Source organism: Carettochelys insculpta, chromosome 13, assembly GCF_033958435.1.
Source record: "Carettochelys insculpta isolate YL-2023 chromosome 13, ASM3395843v1, whole genome shotgun sequence".
In the NCBI taxonomy this organism is placed as follows: Eukaryota; Metazoa; Chordata; order Testudines; family Carettochelyidae; genus Carettochelys; species Carettochelys insculpta.
In genome coordinates, this window is record NC_134149.1 from 2,836,909 (window position 1) to 2,855,063 (window position 18,155).

Sequence of the window (18,155 nt, forward strand, 5' to 3'; positions counted from 1 at the left end):
TGGGGCTGGGGCTGGGGCTGGGGCTGGGGCTGGGGCTGGTCCTTCCCTGGCTAGGACCTAACTGACCCAGCTCTGCTGGAGCAGCTCTTTATATACTGGGCTACTCCAGAGAGCTGCCCTGTGGTTGGCTCCTCCAAGGAGCCCTTCACTCATTGGCTGAGGGAGCTGTGCATGCTCCCTCCAGTCTGCTTTATCCCTTTCTTTGCCATAGCACTCGCCCAGCTACAGTCCCTAACGAGACTTGGGGGAAAAGGCTGATGAATGGACTGGCTTAAACAAGAAAACCCAAAACACTGGCATCAGATACAAAGCACAAGTGACTACTCACAAAAGGTAGGAGGTGATTGTCGCCCATGCAAAGTAATACAGGAAGCTCAGCAACAGGTGTACCTGAATACTGGCTCAGCTGGTACACTTCATTGCACACCCTTAGATTCACTGCCCTGCATAAGAAAATACGAAGGACACACTTGAGAATATTCTGCTTTTTGTGACATCTGACACCCCCCGGCTCCCCTTCCCAGCAATGGAGGCAAATAACGCCTGTTGTGCACGTCACTAAATACTAGGTTATGTCTGGTTACATTGCATCACTTGATCCAAGGCAAACCCAGGTAACCAGATAAAATCTGACACAAGTGTCAGGTTACAGCAGATTTTAAAGAGACTGGCAGATTTCACCCCGTAGTTAAAAAAGTGCCAAGAGAAGTAGTGCCCTGAGCATCCCTGTAAGCCCTCAGGATACAGGAGCACTGTCCACCTGCTGCAGTTCCTCTTTTCTGTAGAATATGTAAATATTTCTGACATTTGAAACACTTTGGTCTCTCCCCTTTGCCCCCACTCACCCAACAACAGAAATGCACCTGGGTAGCTTCTAAGCAGAGCCGAGAGTCACTACTGAATTCATCTCTTGAATTACTTGCAAAACGCAAGGGTCCCAGCCGTCAGAGGATGCCTTTGTATTGATGTCAGCGGGCTAGGGATTGGGGCCGACATGCTGAAGTAATTCTCCAAATCAAAAGCATCACAGTTTCTTTTTACTGAAAAAGGCAAAGCAAATTTTGTGTAAAAATGGAGTATTATGGAGCAGCAAGACCAAAACAAAGTGCTAAATGCTGATATTTTGGTTTTTTTTTTTTAATATTGTTCTTCATTCCCTCTTTTGATAAAGCAATATTACACCCAGGGAATAACAATCTTGATCTTGCCATTTACTTGCCAAATTTATCATAAAATATATATGGCAACTACACAGTAGAGGTTTAACAATTCAAAATAAGAAGACACCTCCTGCTCTATATAAGCTGCATTGCCTTTTCCAAGACACTGTTTAATGTACGCTTTCTGATCCATTTGAGCTAATCATTATTTTATATGCTCAATGATGGCCCATTGCACATGGGTTCATCTTGCACCTGATTTTTACTTTGTATATAGAAAACTATGTTTGAAAAGCTAATCGAGAGAAAGAGAGAGAGAGAGAGAGCGATTAGCCTTTCATCAGTAAATGTTGAGAAACGTTCCTTTCGGCACACACACAAACCAACCAAAATATTTCTGTCAGGAGTAATCTAAACTCACAAAGAAGCAAAATAAAAAAAATGCTTCTTGAGAATTTATTAGCATCCCACTTTAGTGCGTATAAAACATGCTGTCATCTGGAAATAATAATTATTGGCTGACATCCCCCTCAGAATGTACCACAACTGTGAAAATTTGAACAGATAAAAAACAAAAAAACCCTGCTGAAAATCCATCATTTCACTCAGCTTTGAAAACTTAAAATCCATTTTAAAAACCTGCAAAACTGCCTAAAAATGATCATTGATACTTTCCACAGAAATTATAATAAATAAAATACAAGTCAAGTTCTGCCAGTTCTACAAAATATCAATGTCCCTCCGGTGAGGAAGATTCAGAAACATCGAATTTCAGGGCTGTGCTTAGTCCCAGCCAAGGAACCAGTGGCAGGTCACTTCAAGCCTTCCGAGAGACTGGATCCCAGCACAAGGAAAACAACAACTGCATCACCATAGCATCCCTGTCCGTGAGAGGAGAGCACAATGCTGAGTAGCCCCCTAATGCTGCCACTGGCCACATGCTGAGTATTGCATTTCTTTGGGTGAGTTAGCCACCAACGCCAAGCTACAGCAACCTGCCACTACTCAGACTCTGTTCCCCTGAAATCCGGGGCGGGGGCAGGGGAGTGAGTCTACACAGGGCCTTTTGCTGCTGTAGATTTCTACCCCCTCCAAGAGAGCTCCACTATGCTAGCGAGGAGGCAGGGTGGGGTGGGCAGTAGGGAGAGGGGATGGAACAGTGGCCTGGCATTGCTGGCTTGCCAGCTGCAAGCCTATGGTTCCTTATGCCCCCTTAGGCATTCTGGGGCAGCTGAAAGGCACTGCCACATTTACACCCACCTCGGCAGGCTTTTGCCAGCCTGCCCTGACACAGAGAGTTAGTGCTATAAAACAGAATGCGAGTCAAGAGCAAGTGCTTTGTGTCACTCTCAATGGAAGCACAAGGAGCACTCTGGCTTACAGTCTGTTCTGCTTTAAGCCACCTCTGAACATTCTGTTCCCAGGTGGCAGGTGCCAGCTGAGTCCCCAGTGCATTTGGAAAGCTCTCGTTCAGCTCACGGCCTTGTTCCTCAGTCCAAGTCGAAGCAGGGGGGGTTAGGTGATGCTATAAAAGCAGCCCTGGAATCACATCTTGGTTTTCCTTCTGCATTCAAAAGTAGTTGTGAGTGTTGGGTGGAGGAGCCAGGTAGTACGCGGCAAAGCACAGGAAACGCGCGGGGCTTCGCTCAGAAGTGGGCTCTTAGGCTACATCCACACTACAGAGTTCTTTTGACATAACTTTGCCAGTGTCTGCACTACGCGCACACTGTTTCGAAACAAAATCAAAATAGCAGGTGCATTATTTTGAACTTGGCAACCCTCAGTGCAGGAGGAATAATGCCTATTTCAAAACTGCTGTTTTGAAATAGGCACTATTAAGATACGGAATAGCACTATTTTGAAATAAGCCATAATGGGCTCCAATGGCACTATTTCAAAATAGTGCTATGTGTCCGGAAATGCTATTTCAACATACATTTTGGCGGTGGCCACACTAGCCCCTCCTTTCAGAAGGACTATGGTAATGTGGCTCTTCGAGATATTCTAATGAGGCACCTCTATGAATATGCAGTGCCTCATTAGCATAATGACAGCCGCACACGCTTCAAAACTGCCGGTTTCCAAATGCACGCTGCCCATGTGGCCAGGGGCCTTTTGAAATGGCCCCCTGATCTTGAAAGCCCCTTCTTCCCATCTGGTTTTGGGAAATCTCATCCGGTTGACAAATCAGAAAAATTGTTATCAAGGTTGGCAAATCAGAAGAGCAGAGGGAGGAGGGGTGGGGATATAGAGTGGGGAAGTTAAGAGTTAGATAAAACATCAAAGTATGTAAAAGAGTCCTTCTAATGGGTCAGGTAATTGCTGTCCCCGTTCAAACCAGGTGTTAATGTGTTGAATTTGAATATGAATGTTACTTCTGAGCATTCCCTCTATAGACGGTTGTTAAAGTCTCTTTTCAGTAGACCACAAACTTTCAGGTCTTTGACAGAATGGCCCACTCAGTTAAAGAGCTGGCTGACAGGTGCGCATATTTGGAGATTTTTTGATGTCTGGTCTATGTCCATTCATTCTTTGGTGAAGAGCATTACATTCTCTCCTATGTTCATGGTGGGTGGGCATTGTTGGTACATGATGGCATATATGATGTTAGTTGAGGAACAGGAGAATGTGCCCGTGATTCTGTAATTAACATGGTTAGTTCCAATGATGGTATTTCCCGACTAGATATGTGGACAAAGTTGGCAATGGGGGTTTGTTGCAAGGAAAAGTTCCAGGATTAGTATTAGTGTGGTACTGTATAGCCTGTGGTTGCTAGTGAAAATCCTCATATGGTTGCGAGGTTGCCTATAGGAAAGAACAGGCCTGTCACCTGGGGCCTTCTGAAGCATGGCATCATGATTTAGGGTAGGTTGTAGGTCTTCAGTGATGCCAGTGGTTTGAGATGGGGGCTGTAGGTAATGACAAGTGGTGTTCTGTTATTCTATCTCTCTGTCACTGGTGGTAATGTGTGATTGTCTGTGTTGCTTCTCTTGGCCTTCACGTTTTCCTATGAGCATCCAGGCTAAAACGGGCAGAGATAATGCAGTCGAACATGAGGTGGTAGAGGTGAGCCCACAAATTCTGCACTACAACATCACTAGATTTACTTTCAATAAAAATATAAGGCTACAAGTGGTTAGGCTGAAGTAAGTGGAAGTACTGTAAGTCCATTTGAAAATGTTACCTGTAAATGGGGAGTCTCCTTTTTGAAAGGGTGGTTACCTTTTGCCCAACTTTAATGTAAGTTGCTGCTGATGGCACCAGCATTGTTCTGCACAGTTTCCCCAGGGATATTGGAAGAATTGTGTAGTGGGGTGCCACTGCTGAGAGCCATTGAGCCAAACTCTAAATCCTGGATATGACAGAAACCCCTTCAAGACAGGGAGAGCGACAGAAGCTCCCAGCATCGCTATTGCCAGAACCTTTCATTTCCCCCACCCCAAGAGATGGTTCCTTCTGGCTATAAAAGGGTGAGCCAGGGACAGTGACTGCTTGGAAGGTACCTCACAGCACAGCGTCATCACCACCCTGGAGCAGGACAGGTCCAGGAGGCTTTTTGGAGTCACAGGACCCCCATCGAGGTCCAACATCTCTGGAAAGACTTGGGGGATCTGAACAGGGGGAGGGGAATGAGCAGAAATGGCTAAGGGACAAGCAGTGCCTTTATTTGGATTACAGTGTTTATTTGTTGATTTGAGATCCTGAGCCTCCCATCAAAACACCAAGAAAGCTGCTTCTGCCCAGGCAGAGCCTACTGACTACATTGGGGATCCATGGGAGCAAAGGGACCCATCCTATGTGGGCTAGGGCCATCATTCCAACTAAACCACTTGAGATGTACATAACGTTTGAGGAACGGCCGTCACCACATTAAATGTGCGACACTGACTATACTGTGAAGAACATGTTCTGGAAGTCTCTTCATTCATTTGTTCACTGCTTTGGACTTTTTGATTCTTGCTTATTTATCCCACATTTATGTTTTGGCTTTAAAAGCTCACTCAACTCATGGAAGTTCCACCCCCACACCTAGTTTGGGAAATAGCGAAGGGCCCTGTATTGTTCTAGATTGATGAGTCACTGTCAAAACGTCTGTTTTGAAATGGAGCCATTTTAGAGTTGCTCCAGCCAAACCAATTTCTTTGACCCAGTTGCTAAAAATAAATTCACTCCTGCAAGCTGAAAATGTCCATGGCAGTGTATAGTGTCCCAGCAATATAGATCCTGCTGAAAATATAATTTTATCATGAAAATATGCAGAGACCTCAGCTATTCTGATGTGAATTATGTTTCCCTATTATTTTTGCTAAGACTATTCTGAACATTTTTAAGACAGAGCAATGTAAAATTTTTGAGCACAATACCTAGGAAATGGCATGATGCCCAGGGAATTAATGGTATGGAAAAAAAAAACTTTATACTTGAGTAAAAAATACCTCATTGGGGCAAAACAGGAGAGAGGGCAGCAGCTGAATGTGGCGAAAAGGTTAAGCGTTTTGAAGGAAGGAGCTAAAATGTGATTTGGTTGTTTTGAAGGAAGGAGCTAGAATGTGATTTGGTACTTGTGCAATGAAAAATGGTTGCTACAATATAAAGCCAAATATGCCAGGACCGTTACAGACATATTTTTTTAAAAATGAGGTTAGAACAGGGAAGAGAAATTCTAAATGACATTTAAGAAGATGGCAACAAATGTCCATAAAAATATACTAATTGGCATACATGTATAACCACTTTAATCAGTTTGCTTATACCTTACATCTCATGTTCCTGCCCTTTGCCTCTTGGTCACAGACTTGGACTGTCTCACTGTGGCCCTGATTCTTTACCACAGGTATGGACTCAAACCCCTTTGCACAGATGTTTATCACACAGCACAGCTTTCAGCTACTATAACACAGCTCATATTGATAGCCACTGGTACTCTACACATTTTGGGGTATCCATGGATTGTGCCAGTGTACCCCCTAAGTCAACACAAAGATACCCATGGAATTCCCAGGGATTTGAATTGGGCCCCAATGATTTTTCCCATCAGTTTGCACTAAAGGGCACAATCCTGAAAGCACTGACTTCAGTGGGAGCTCTGAGTGCTCAGAACATGGCAGGAACACATCTCAGTGCCACAGATCAGACCAGGTCAGGGACGTGTTGAAAGCACTTGTCTGAGAGATGCACCTGCTTTTGGCGATGCCCATCACGGCTGTTAAAGCAGCAGGGAAGTACCACGCAGAGCAAGTTCACAGCCAAGGCAAGGGCCCTAATTGTCACTTTCACCGCACAAGGCTGGTGTTGAATGCAGCAACAAAGGTGAGCCCCGGTGCAAGTTGGAAACCTGAGTGACAAATCCGACTTGTTTTTCCAGGCAGAACAGCACACAGGAAGCAGTGGCCACAGTGACTGTATTTTGGATAATACTTTTTAAATCACTTTTTTTTGTACATGCCCTTAAAGGGCAATTGACCAACAATGCACACATCAACTGCCAGGGCAAGGCCCGATGTTTGCTTTTTGGTCTATCAAGTGCCTGACATGCAGTGTTCCCTGTAAGCTGAGTTCTGGGGCAGCCACTTAGTAGAGAATCAAATGCTGCCCAGCAGTTTAGCAGAGTGCCCAAAGCCAGCAGCCTGTGTTTCTATGGGTGGTGCACATCAACACATGCATTTGTGCACACAACAAAATTTATTCTGCACACAGATGGAAAAATTACAAGGAACGTTGCTGACACGATGCAAAATTAATAAACACATGAAATTAAACAAGGGCAATGCGGAGCTAGACTGCGAATTAGGCACAGCCAGCGCCGTCACTTCCTGCCTCCAAGGGTTGGTGCCGGCAGGCCACGTGCCCCAAGAACTCCCTCACCGGCACTATTCCCTCTGGGGAACACTGGCTCCAGGCCCGTTTCACAATGGCCTGCTATGACGTGCTTTGCAGCTCCTTGTAGAGCTGGCACCAGCTGAAAGCCTTTTTCAGACTCAAGATCCAGGGATACAGACTGGAGGTGGAGAAGGCTGCACCATTTCCTCAGCTAGCCCTGGGACTTCCTGTGGAGCTGAGAGAGAATCCATGATGGCCTCAGAGAATGATCTGAAAGTCAAAGAGCTGGGGGCAGGGGAGAATAATTTAATACAATCTTGTGGATTTTTATTGTGCTAAAAACAGCAGAAGAAACAAGGGATTAGTACTTGAATGAAAACACCACAATCTCCTATACCCGTGTACAGCACAGGGCAAGAAAACCATGGCAACCGCATCTCAGTTCTTACTTCAATTTATTGCCATCAGAATACTTGCCAAATGTCAACCCCCTCCCCCCCCCGAAAAAAATGCATTTTTTCAAAAGCTCCACGTAGAAATTAGCACCAGAAGAAGTAACATATTTATGAACTGTCAGGAAATACCAAGAACTGTGTCTGCCACATGAAAACAACTGTATTCATTAGTCCCTCCAACCACTCACAAACATCAGCTAGGGGTAAATGTCACTGTAAGTTTGATTCATGGTTTAGTGTCTTTTAAATTTAAGCGGAGCAAATACTATTCTTTATTCTGCTAATGCTGGAAGCGACATAAGGAATAAGGTCACATCCCATTTGGGCCAAATTATAAACCTATTGGCCAATGTTAGCATATAAAGAGAGAAGTGGAAGACAAAAAACAACAGAAAGCCTGTGGGGCTGCAATAGTCCCTCTGACCAACCACCACTCTGGTGTGTCCCCAACTTCTAGTTTTTCCACCTCTTTAAATGCCATTTTTCCACTAAACAAATTGTGTCTAGAATTATTGTCATTTACAGACTCCAGCTGCTTTGCTGGAGATAACCCTGCAGGGCAAAGCAGTGTTGGCTGTTAAACCACTTGCATGGCTAGCTTGTTGTGGGGCAGCCTGTGGAGGCCATGGGTGTACAGCCAGCCAGGACAAAGGAGTGCAAGGGATCCCAGCATACACTGCTGTACTTTCTAGGGCTACAGCCCAGGGCAGGTGGCAGTGCCAATGGCAGCCTCAGAGCCCAGGAGGAGAGGCTACCAGACCCTGCCAATAAAGATCAGAAGAGGGGAATTTCTCAAAGACCCTCTCCACAGGCATAGGCAGGTTGTGGAATCTCCATCACTGGTGATATGTAAGAGCAGGTTAGACAGACAGCTATCAGGGATGGGCTAGAGGTGCTTGGTCCTGCTGTGACGGCAGGGGACTGGACTTGATGACCTCCCAAGGTCCTTTCCAGTTCTAGTGTTCTATGATTCTATAGCTATGATCCCCAGGGGATCTCAGGGAATCACACTCCACAACGCCCTGGCAAAGGAGAAGGGCATAGCCCCATTTCACAGAGGAGGATACTGTGGCATAAAGAAACTGAGCCCCTTGGGGGGGTTGTAGCTGACCCAGCATCTCCTGCTGCCCCGAGTCATGCCATAGCCACAAGCCCTTGCTCGTGCTGCAAACTCTATCTAACTTCTAATGCCTCTCTGTGCAGGCAGTGCAGGGGCACAAGGTGGGGAGGCTGGTTTGTAGGTCTGCTACTCCCTTGGCCTCAAGCTCAAAAGGGGCCTCAAATTTAGACCCTGGTTAAGTTTTTGGCATTTGATATGTTTCGCAGCATCAGCATGTTGAAGCAGGTAAAGAACCATCCCCATTCAACTCCGGGACAAGTGTGTTTGAACAGGCTCACTATGCTTAATATCAACCATGTCATCACACAGAAACTAGATTTTCCTGCCACAGTTAGTGCATTTGCACTGGAAAAGGCTAGAAAAGCATTTGTTAAATACAAAATGTTTAAATAATGTCTTCTGGTGCCTTAGCTTGTTTTCATATATCCTCACAAAGCCTAACAAACCTAACAAAGAACCACCATGGCTAAACAGCCATGTTAAAAAGGCAGTGAGAGAGAAAAGGGCATCTTTTAAAAAGTGGAAGTCAAATCCTAGTGAGGAAAATAGAAAGGAACATAAACACTCCCAAATTAAGTGTCATAATGTAATAAGAAAAGCCAAAAAAGATTTTGAGGAACAGCTAGCCAAAAATTCAAAAAACGATAGTAAAATGTTTTTTAAATACATTAGAAGCAGGAAGCCCGCTAAAAAAGCAGTGGGGCCCTTGGACGATAAAGATATAAAAGGAGCGATCAAGGAAGACAGTGCCATTGCGGAGCGATTAAATGATTTCTTTGCTTCAGTCTTCACGGCTGAGGATGTTACAGAGGTTCCTAAATCTGAGCCAGCCTTTTTAGGTGACAAATCTGAGGAACTCACTCAGATTGAAGTGACATTAGAGGAGGTTTTGGAGTTAATTGATAAGCTGAATAGTAACAAGTCTCCAGGACCAGACGGTATTCACCCAAGGGTTCTGAAAGAACTCAAATGTGAAATTGCGGAGTTATTAACAGTGGTTTGTAACCTATCCTTTAAATCCACTTTGGTACCAAATGACTGGAAGACAACCAATATAACGCCAATATTTAAAAAAGGCTCTAGAGGAGACCCTGGCAATTATAGACCAATAAGTTTAACATCAGTACCAGGAAAATTAGTAGAAACAATAGTAAAGAATAAAATTGCAAGGCACGTAGAAGAGCACGAATTGTTGGGCAAAAGTCAGCATGGTTTCTGCAGAGGGAAGTCGTGTCTAACTAATCTATTAGAATTCTTTGAAGGGGTTAATAAACATGCGGACAAGGGGCACCCAGTGGACATAATATACCTAGATTTCCAGAAAGCCTTTGACACGGTCCCACACCAAAGGCTTTTATGTAAATTAGGCGGTCATGGGATAGGAGGAAAGATCCTTTCATGGATCGGGAATTGGTTAAAAGACAGAAAACAAAGGGTGGGAATAAATGGTAAATTTTCACAATGGAGGAGAGTAACTAGTGGTGTTCCCCAGGGGTCAGTCCTGGGACCGATCCTGTTCAACTTGTTCATCAATGATCTAGAAAATGAGGTAAGCAGTGAGGTGGCAAAGTTTGCAGATGACACCAAGTTGTTCAGGACAGTCAAAACCAAAACAGATTGTGAAGAACTACAAAAAGATCTCAGCAAACTGAGTGATTGGGCAGCAAAATGGCAAATGAAATTTAATGTGGGTAAGTGTAAGGTAATACATGTTGGAAAAAATAACCCAAATTACACGTACTACATGATGGGGTCAAATTTAGCTACGACAGGTCAGGAAAGGGATCTTGGAGTTATAGTGGATAGTTCTCTGAAGACATCCACGCAGTGTGCAGCGGCAGTTAGTAAAGCAAATAGGATGTTAGGAATTATTAAAAAAGGGATAGATGATAAGACAAAAGATATCATACTTCCCCTATATAAAACTATGGTACGCCCACATCTTGAGTACTGCGTGCAGATGTGGTCTCCTCACCTCAAAAAAGATATATTGGCATTAGAAAAGGTTCAGAAAAGGGCGACTAAGATGATTAGGGGCTTGGAACGGGTCCCATATGGGGAGAGGCTAGAGAGACTGGGACTTTTCAGTTTGGAAAAGAGGCGATTGAGGGGCGATATGATAGAGGTATATAAAATCATGAACGGTGTGGAGAAAGTGAATATAGAAAAATTATTTACCTTTTCCCATAATACAAGAACTAGGGGACACCAAATTAAATTGATGGGTAGTAGGTTCAAAACTAATAAAAGGAAATTTTTCTTCACACAGTGCACAGTCAACCTGTGGAACTCCTTGCCGGAGGAGGCTGTGAAGGCCAGGACTCTATTAGGGTTTAAAAAAGAGCTTGATAAATTTTTGCAGGTTAGGTCCATAAAAGGCTATTAGCCAGGGGTAAAGTATGGTGCCCTAGCCTTCAGTACAAGGGCAGGAGATGGATGGCAGGAGATAAATCATTTGATCATTGTCTTCTGTTCTCCTTCTCTGGGGCACCTGGCATTGGCCACCGTCAGCAGATGGGATGCTGGGCTGGATGGACCTTTGGTCTGACCCAGTATGGCCATTCTTATGTTCTTATGTATGTTCTCATTTTTTATTTGTACTATGGCCAGGGGGCTCCAGAGCTGGAAGCAGCCAGGTCTCTCTGGACTTCTGAGCGGGCCTGGCTACTCCCTCTCCTGTGCAGCTGGCAGGAATGGGCTGAGCCCTACTTATCCGCTACCAGTGCACTGGCCAGCTGTGGATTTGCCCTGCCTGAAGCACTTGGAGGGGCAGAAGAGGTTATGGTGTTCACTCTCCCCTCTTTTCCCTGTGCCAGCCAATGATGAGAGTAGGTCACGAAACAGCTAGTGGGTGTCTAACCTGAGGGCTGCTGTGAGCCTCCGAGGTAAATAATCTGCCAAAAAGTGCGGGACCCACCAAGCCAGAGGAGAAGCTTTGTCACACTAGAGTAAAAACTTTGTGAACAAAGTCAAACGTTAGGGTGAGTAACATTAAATCTATGAATATTTATGAATGTATGTCCAATTCTTTTTTTTTTCTTCCAGTCTTGAGACAGTAATAGCCATAAATGAACCTGAGCCAGGGAACTGAACTTTTGGAACCCAGGCAGAATTCAGTGTTTGTATCCAGGCTTTGTTATTGTCTCTGTAGCTACAGCACCTCCATTATATTATGTTTCCAGATTCCAGCATTGTCACAGATTTCACAGCACTGAGGCAGCAGGTTTTAATAAATGTCATCCCCTTACACTTAAGCTGCTGAGAGTTGCATTTGTTTATTAGTTTTTGTTATGCAAGTCACTGACAACTGGGTAATCTTATTCTGCTTCATGCTTTAGTGGAACACATTATTTGGTATAGACACGAAATCGCTACTTTATGATGAGAAAAATAGCCACTGATTTGTCACCCAACCATCTGGTTTATGTTTTTTGATTCACCTTATTACGGGAATTGGGAAGGTTCAAATTACCCATTCCTACACCTGTTGTTGGGTTCTGCATTAACTGCAGCTGCTGGGCAGCATTATGAAATTGCTCAGTGAAAACCTTTGCTCCACGCTCATAAGCAGTCTATAAAGTAAGTAAAATGTCCCGATATATAAGTCCCCAGATAGGGAATACTGACATCATTATAAACACAGTCCTATGTGTGGCTGAGGTTCTGACACCTTGAATACCATGTTCTGCTGTGGAGAGCCACCTCCAAAGGGAAATGCCAGAAACAGGAAATGAATGTGATCACAGTCACGGAAACAGATGTGTGAGCAGGAAGGGTCTGAGAGTTAGGGATACAGAAAGAAGAAATGCGAGAGAATATGACGACAGCATATAATAGGCAACGGCCTTGAGAAGGAAAATGGTGCATCTATTCACCTTTCCTTCTAACACAGGAGGAGGAGGCTGAGCAAGGAAATGAAAAGCTAGCACCCTGCAAGTGGATCAGAGGAAAACATTTTGCCCTAATAAATGAATTACGTGTGGCCCTTCCTGCCACAAGGCCCTGGTGGACCCCGCAGAACGTTCAGAAGAATGTGCTCACAAGAACAGTCGCCATTACGTTCTACAGAACTAAACACCACGGGGGGGTGCAGGGCTCAGGCTCCGTGCTGCCTACTCACTGAGCATCCTCTCTTGGTGCTCACCAAGCCAGCCCCTGAGCCTCCCCAGTGCCTGTTTTAAGTCTCCAAAATCTGAACAAAGTGCAGGCACTGCACCCATCTCTCTGGTCCCACTCTTGGGGTACTGATCTTCCACTGCCCAGCCCCTAGAACCAATGCTGGCCCCCTCCCAGAACCCCACCAAAGAGGCACACCTTCCGGTTTACCTCTGCTGGGGCATGTGGTAGGTGTCTCACACGGCAGGTAGTCTGTGCACAGGATTCTAACACGCTTGTGCCCTTTTCTCATAGCATGAGAAATATACAGAGGGGAATAAAAATAATAAATGCTACTTGCACTTTCCTGCCTCCATTTCTTCACCACTTCAGAGCCTTGTCTGCACTAGGGGCTAGGCCATTAGGCTCATTCTGCTGTGGCTCTGAAACACGGTGCCTTCTCTCCCCTACCCCACCTGCCTGCCTCCCCTGCCCTTGGCTGATCTGTCCCCTTCCCCTGTCCTGCCTATGTGGCTCTTTGTCTTCTCGACTGAAGCCCTTTCTAGCCCATCATCTCTTGGTTAAGTGACCCCCAGATCCCTCTTCCGGGGATGCCAGATGCTTCCCAAGTGACGGTCATTGCTTGGTGATCACCTCTCCCACCCCCCATACACCACCTTCCTGAGCAGGAGCCAGCTTATCCTGGAATTAGAGGGATTCCATGTCAGTGAGTGAGTTCTTAAGTCAATGACCCTCTATTGACTGGACTGTCTCAGAACACAGGTGGTGGAAAACCCCACATCCAACATGCAGTCTTGCAGCATGACACAGATACACCCCAAGAGCCCTCCGATATCAAACAGCCTCCAGCTCTTCACATGGGAATTAGGAAGAAACACTTTCCTAGGGACAGGTTATTAAACATGTATCTAGAGCGGTGACACCACCATCATCATCGGGTGCTGATCACTGGGAGTAGTGGGACCCATCTGATGTAGTAAGGCAGCACCTGCTTTTCCTACTGGTACCTCCATAAGATTTGTAAAAATCAGGGTTTTTCAGTAACTTACCAATATGTGACTTAGCAAGTGGATGCTGGGGGCTAGCGAGCACACACCTGGTTTAACATTATGGAATGGCTAGATCACACATTTACAAAGTGACTAGCCTGAAGCATTTTTAATTGATATCTACGATGCATTATTTTCAAATTAGGGCTGTAACAGAGAGTTAACAACAGCCCTGACCTTTCAATACCCAATCCACTCTAAGTCTGCAGTAAATTATTTTAGAGCAATTATTCATTAGCATTATAAGTAAATGAGTTGTTAGCAGTCATGGATTCAATAACAGTCAATTTGTTGCCCAGAGCCTTGAAGGGCCTATTTTACAATTTCTTAGAGATGTAACCATAGGAACTAAGTGGCTGCCAACATAAGCCTTTATAATTGATGAGGATAAGCTTTTACCCTGTTGAATGATATTTAAATGTATACAGAGCAATAAAGTACACCTTGAGAAGTGCCATGTTTTAACTGAAGTTGGAACGAACTCACAGTATGCAGCATATTTAATATTGGTTTTTAACTGTGTTTTGCAAAGGTACCAAAAAACTGCCTTTGTGTGGAAAAGGGATGAAGGAAACCGATTCTCTGTCTTGGTCTGTTCCTTTTGTGCTGTACAGACAGCGAAAAAATTTGGAAATCTCCTGATGTTCTGGCGCAGAAGGTATCTTGGTGTGGAGGTGCAAAGCAACTCCTTTGTCTCCTTCCCTGCTAAGGAAATGTCAGTGGCAGAGGAGGAAGTGGGTGTGCATAATAGACACTGGAAATCGTCAGCTTGCTCAGGCTGCAAGGGAACATAGCCAACTGGTGCAGTTTAAAGCTGATAATTAATATAGGATATAAATCATAATTTAAGAACAGTAATAAATTGCTAAGGGAAGTCAATGGACACAAGGCAGGCTCTTTGGCCAGCAGAATTAGGGTATTTTTTAAAATATATTAGGAACAAAAAGATTCCTGACAATGGTATTGCTCCATTACTAGATGAAAATTAATTATTTAATAATAATAATAATAATAATAATAATAATAATAATAATAATATAGAGCAGAAATATTTATTGGGCACTTCAGCATTTTGAGCAGAAAATTATGGGTATTATGAGTCATGTCATATGTTAAACAGCAGTTACTGGAGTTAGACATTTTTAAATCAGCAGGTTCTGATAACTTGCATCCATAAACTTCAAAAGCGTTGGCTGGACAGTTCAGAGTCTTGGTGCACTAGGGGAGTTGGAGAAGCCATCATGAAAGCTAAGGTTGGGCCAGTTTTTCAATAGAATAAATAGGAAGACAAGGATAATACAGGCATGTCAGCCTGACACTGATCCCAGGCAAGATAACAGAGTCGCTCATATGAGACATAGATAATAAAGAATTAAAGGAGAGTAATATAAATGATGTAAATCAACATGGGTTTCTGGAAAATGTATCTTGTCAAACTACCAAGATTCTTTTTATCAGATTACAACTTTAGTAAATAAAACAATAGTGCCGGTGTAATCCACTTAAACATCTGTAAGGCATTTGACTTAGTAACACCCTAACATTTTGACTAAAAAACAAGACTCATATAAAATTAACAAGGCACAAGTTAAATGCATTTAAAAATTGGCTAAGTGGTAGGTCTAAACACAGGGTTGAAGTGGACAGGTTCAGCTTCATAGACTGGCCACAAGCAAATACGATGCATTTTAACCAGGCCAAGTGCAAAAGTGTACTGCTAGGAACAAACAATATAGGCCATGCTTAAATGCAGGCTGCATTTCGAGAAGCAGTGACAGAGATAGATTTGTGGGTCGTGGTGGATAATGAGCTGACCACAACAGCATGGCCAGAAGAGTGAATGCAGTACTTGGAGGCATAACCAGGGGATCTCAGGTAGGCACAGAGAGGGTGTTTTACCTCTGGGTTTGGCACTGGTGCAACCGCTGCGGAGATCCGGTGCCCGGTTCCAGTGGCCACAATTCAAGCAGGCTGTTGATAAACTGAAGAAGGTTCAGAGAAGAGTCCTGAGAACAATGAAAGGGTTAGAACATCTGCCCTAGCATGACGGAGCTCCAGCAGTTTTATCCAGGAGAAGATTAAGGGGGCAGGGGCACGACAAAGATCTACATGGATAACAATGGGCTCTGCAATCTAGCAGCCAAAGTTGTAAGACAATCAAGTGTTTGGAAGTTGGAGCTAGACCCAGTCAGATGGGAAATAAGTTGCACATTTTGAACCAGGACAATAACTGAGTATTGGAATGGCTCATCCAAGGCCACACTGGGTTCTCCATCACTGGCCGTACTTAAATCAAGACTGGGTGTTTTTCTCTGCGCTGAGGATTGTTTAGGGACAATCTAGGGATTATCTGAGTGCTGCAGGAAGGCCGACCAGATGGTCACTGTGATCTCTACTGGCCTTGGAGTCTGTGAAAGAACAGGTAGCAAGAGCAGAGAATCAAGGGGCCAGAACCAGCTCCCAGCACACAGACAATAACCAGTCTCAGGGAGTCTGTCTGCTTGTAGGTGTGTCCTGTCTGCTGCCTATGGGGCCAGGGACAAAAGGATCATGACCCCTTGTTCTTGAGTCTGACACAAGCTCATATAGCCTCCTGCAGAGGCTGAGCAGACTCAGGCATGAGCTGTGCTGTAGGAAGTCTGTAGTCCTTCCGAACCCCAGGGATTCAGGGACAGGAGCCCTGCAGGGATATGTTTGCACTGGGCCATCCTTGATATGCAAGTATCTTGCCTCAGTTTAGGCCAGTGCAACAGAACTGTGACATGAGGACCTAGTCACCCCTTCTGTCCCCAACCCCATGGTACAAAGAACTGCGGTATATTCCCTTCCATAGGCCTTTCTCAAACCCCAGTGGCTGTGGGGAGACATTTCTTTTGCGCATAATCACCATCTTCCTGGGCGGGTGATTGCCAGGAGCTCTTTGTGTTCTGCCTTCCTGCATTCCGTGCGGTGGCACATCCAGGGAGTAAATCACCCCTGGTTTGACGCATCCTCTTGCAGTGTCTCTGGCCGTTATCCCGACCTCTCACTCTGCTGCCTCTCTTATGGCGCACGAGCTGCTGTGCTCTCTCTTCAAACTGCTGCTGGCAGGCTTCAAAGTCCGCTTTGTCGTGTCTTCTGCCCCTCCCCAGCGGCTAGCCGGACAGCCCAGGCCTGAGCCCATTGCTCTGGGTTCCATCCTAGAGACCCTACATTCAGCAGCTAACATCCAGGGGGCTCACCCTTGCGTCTGTTTTCTCCAGGCTTCTTCCTATTCCTTTCCCTCAACCCTCGGAGACACGGCCAGCCCTCTGCCCTTAGGGCAGCACCTTTCTGCTCTCACCTCCCTGGCCTTATACCAGCCCAACCTCAGCCTGCCCTGCTGGCTTCAGCTTCAGTTAGTGCTGTCTATCCAGCCCACACTTCACCCCAGTGCAGCTGTCCTGTCCAGTCACTCCTTCTGAGCCATTCAATCCCGGGGGTCAGGGGAGAAAACCCCATGACACTACCCAGTCAGCTGGGACCCTGCCTCCAGGAGAGGTTAATCCCCCCAGCAGACGAGGACAGCGGAGCATTTTTATCTCCTGTTTGACTACGGCTAAGGGGCTATGCCTGGTTCCGGACATGGAAGCCTCCAACAGCCCTGTGAAATCCATCACAAAACTGCTTCCGTGGAAGGAGGAGGGGCTGAGGGTGAGCACGACCTGGCTGAAAGCTGTGGGACAGCAGCAAGAGAGAACGGCAGTGGGGGCCCTTGTTGTCAGCACCGGCTGCAGGAATTACACTCAGGAGCAAAAGGAGAAAATGCGCCATACCCAAGCCACTTGCAAATAGATTCTTGCAGATTCCTCCAGGGCCCATTTCTCCTTTGGGCCTTTTCCCTGACCCTTACTGCTGTTTATGTACAGCCGCAGATCCCAGTAGCACCCTCCCATTGCCATTCACAGGGAGCTGGGCAGACCAGCCATGCACACAAGCACCTGCCATGCACTGAACTGGCAAATGGCATTTACATTAAGAACCAAAGGACCAAAGCTGTGTCCCCAGCTCCCAGGCCAGCCAGGGCAGGGAGTCTTACAGAGTCAGCTGGCTACAGTCCAGCCAACCATCATTCTCCAGTCAGCTCCAGCAGAGAACAGTGGTAAAAGCACTGAGGGACACCCCTCTCCCCCACCACCACTGCAGGAGAAAAATCTATAAACTCACTCAAAGACACCACCCCTTACCAGCCCTGACGAGCCTGGAAGAGGTGGTTACCCTGCGATCATATGCATGAAGGGAAAGGAAACAGAACTGACTCTGCAAAAAGCTTTGGGATGTTCAGAAAAGCACCCTTGCAATAAGAAAGCATGACCAGACCCCCAGGCACTGGGATTCATTCGGAAGGGAACTGTCGGAGCAGATCACACTGCTCATGGGCGGGCCTGGCCTATTTATCTGAGTGCTCAGGCTCCTT

At 45.5% G+C, this 18,155-nt stretch overlaps 1 long non-coding RNA gene across 2 annotated transcripts in view; it reads right to left on the bottom strand.

Moving 5' to 3' along the window:
• Window positions 1-338: 338 nt before the first annotated feature.
• LOC142020322 (uncharacterized) overlaps window positions 339-18,155 on the bottom strand; it is a 105,127-nt gene continuing 87,310 nt past the window's right edge. Inside the window, exons 1-3 of one of the 2 annotated variants that reach the window (XR_012647359.1) lie at window positions 15,620-15,728; window positions 846-1,040; window positions 339-443 (exon numbers count right to left, since the gene is read on the bottom strand). This is a non-coding gene — a long non-coding RNA (uncharacterized LOC142020322). Of the gene's footprint in view, window positions 444-845; window positions 1,041-15,619; window positions 15,729-18,155 lie in introns of those variants that run through there. The other variant, XR_012647360.1, reaches the window with a different exon arrangement.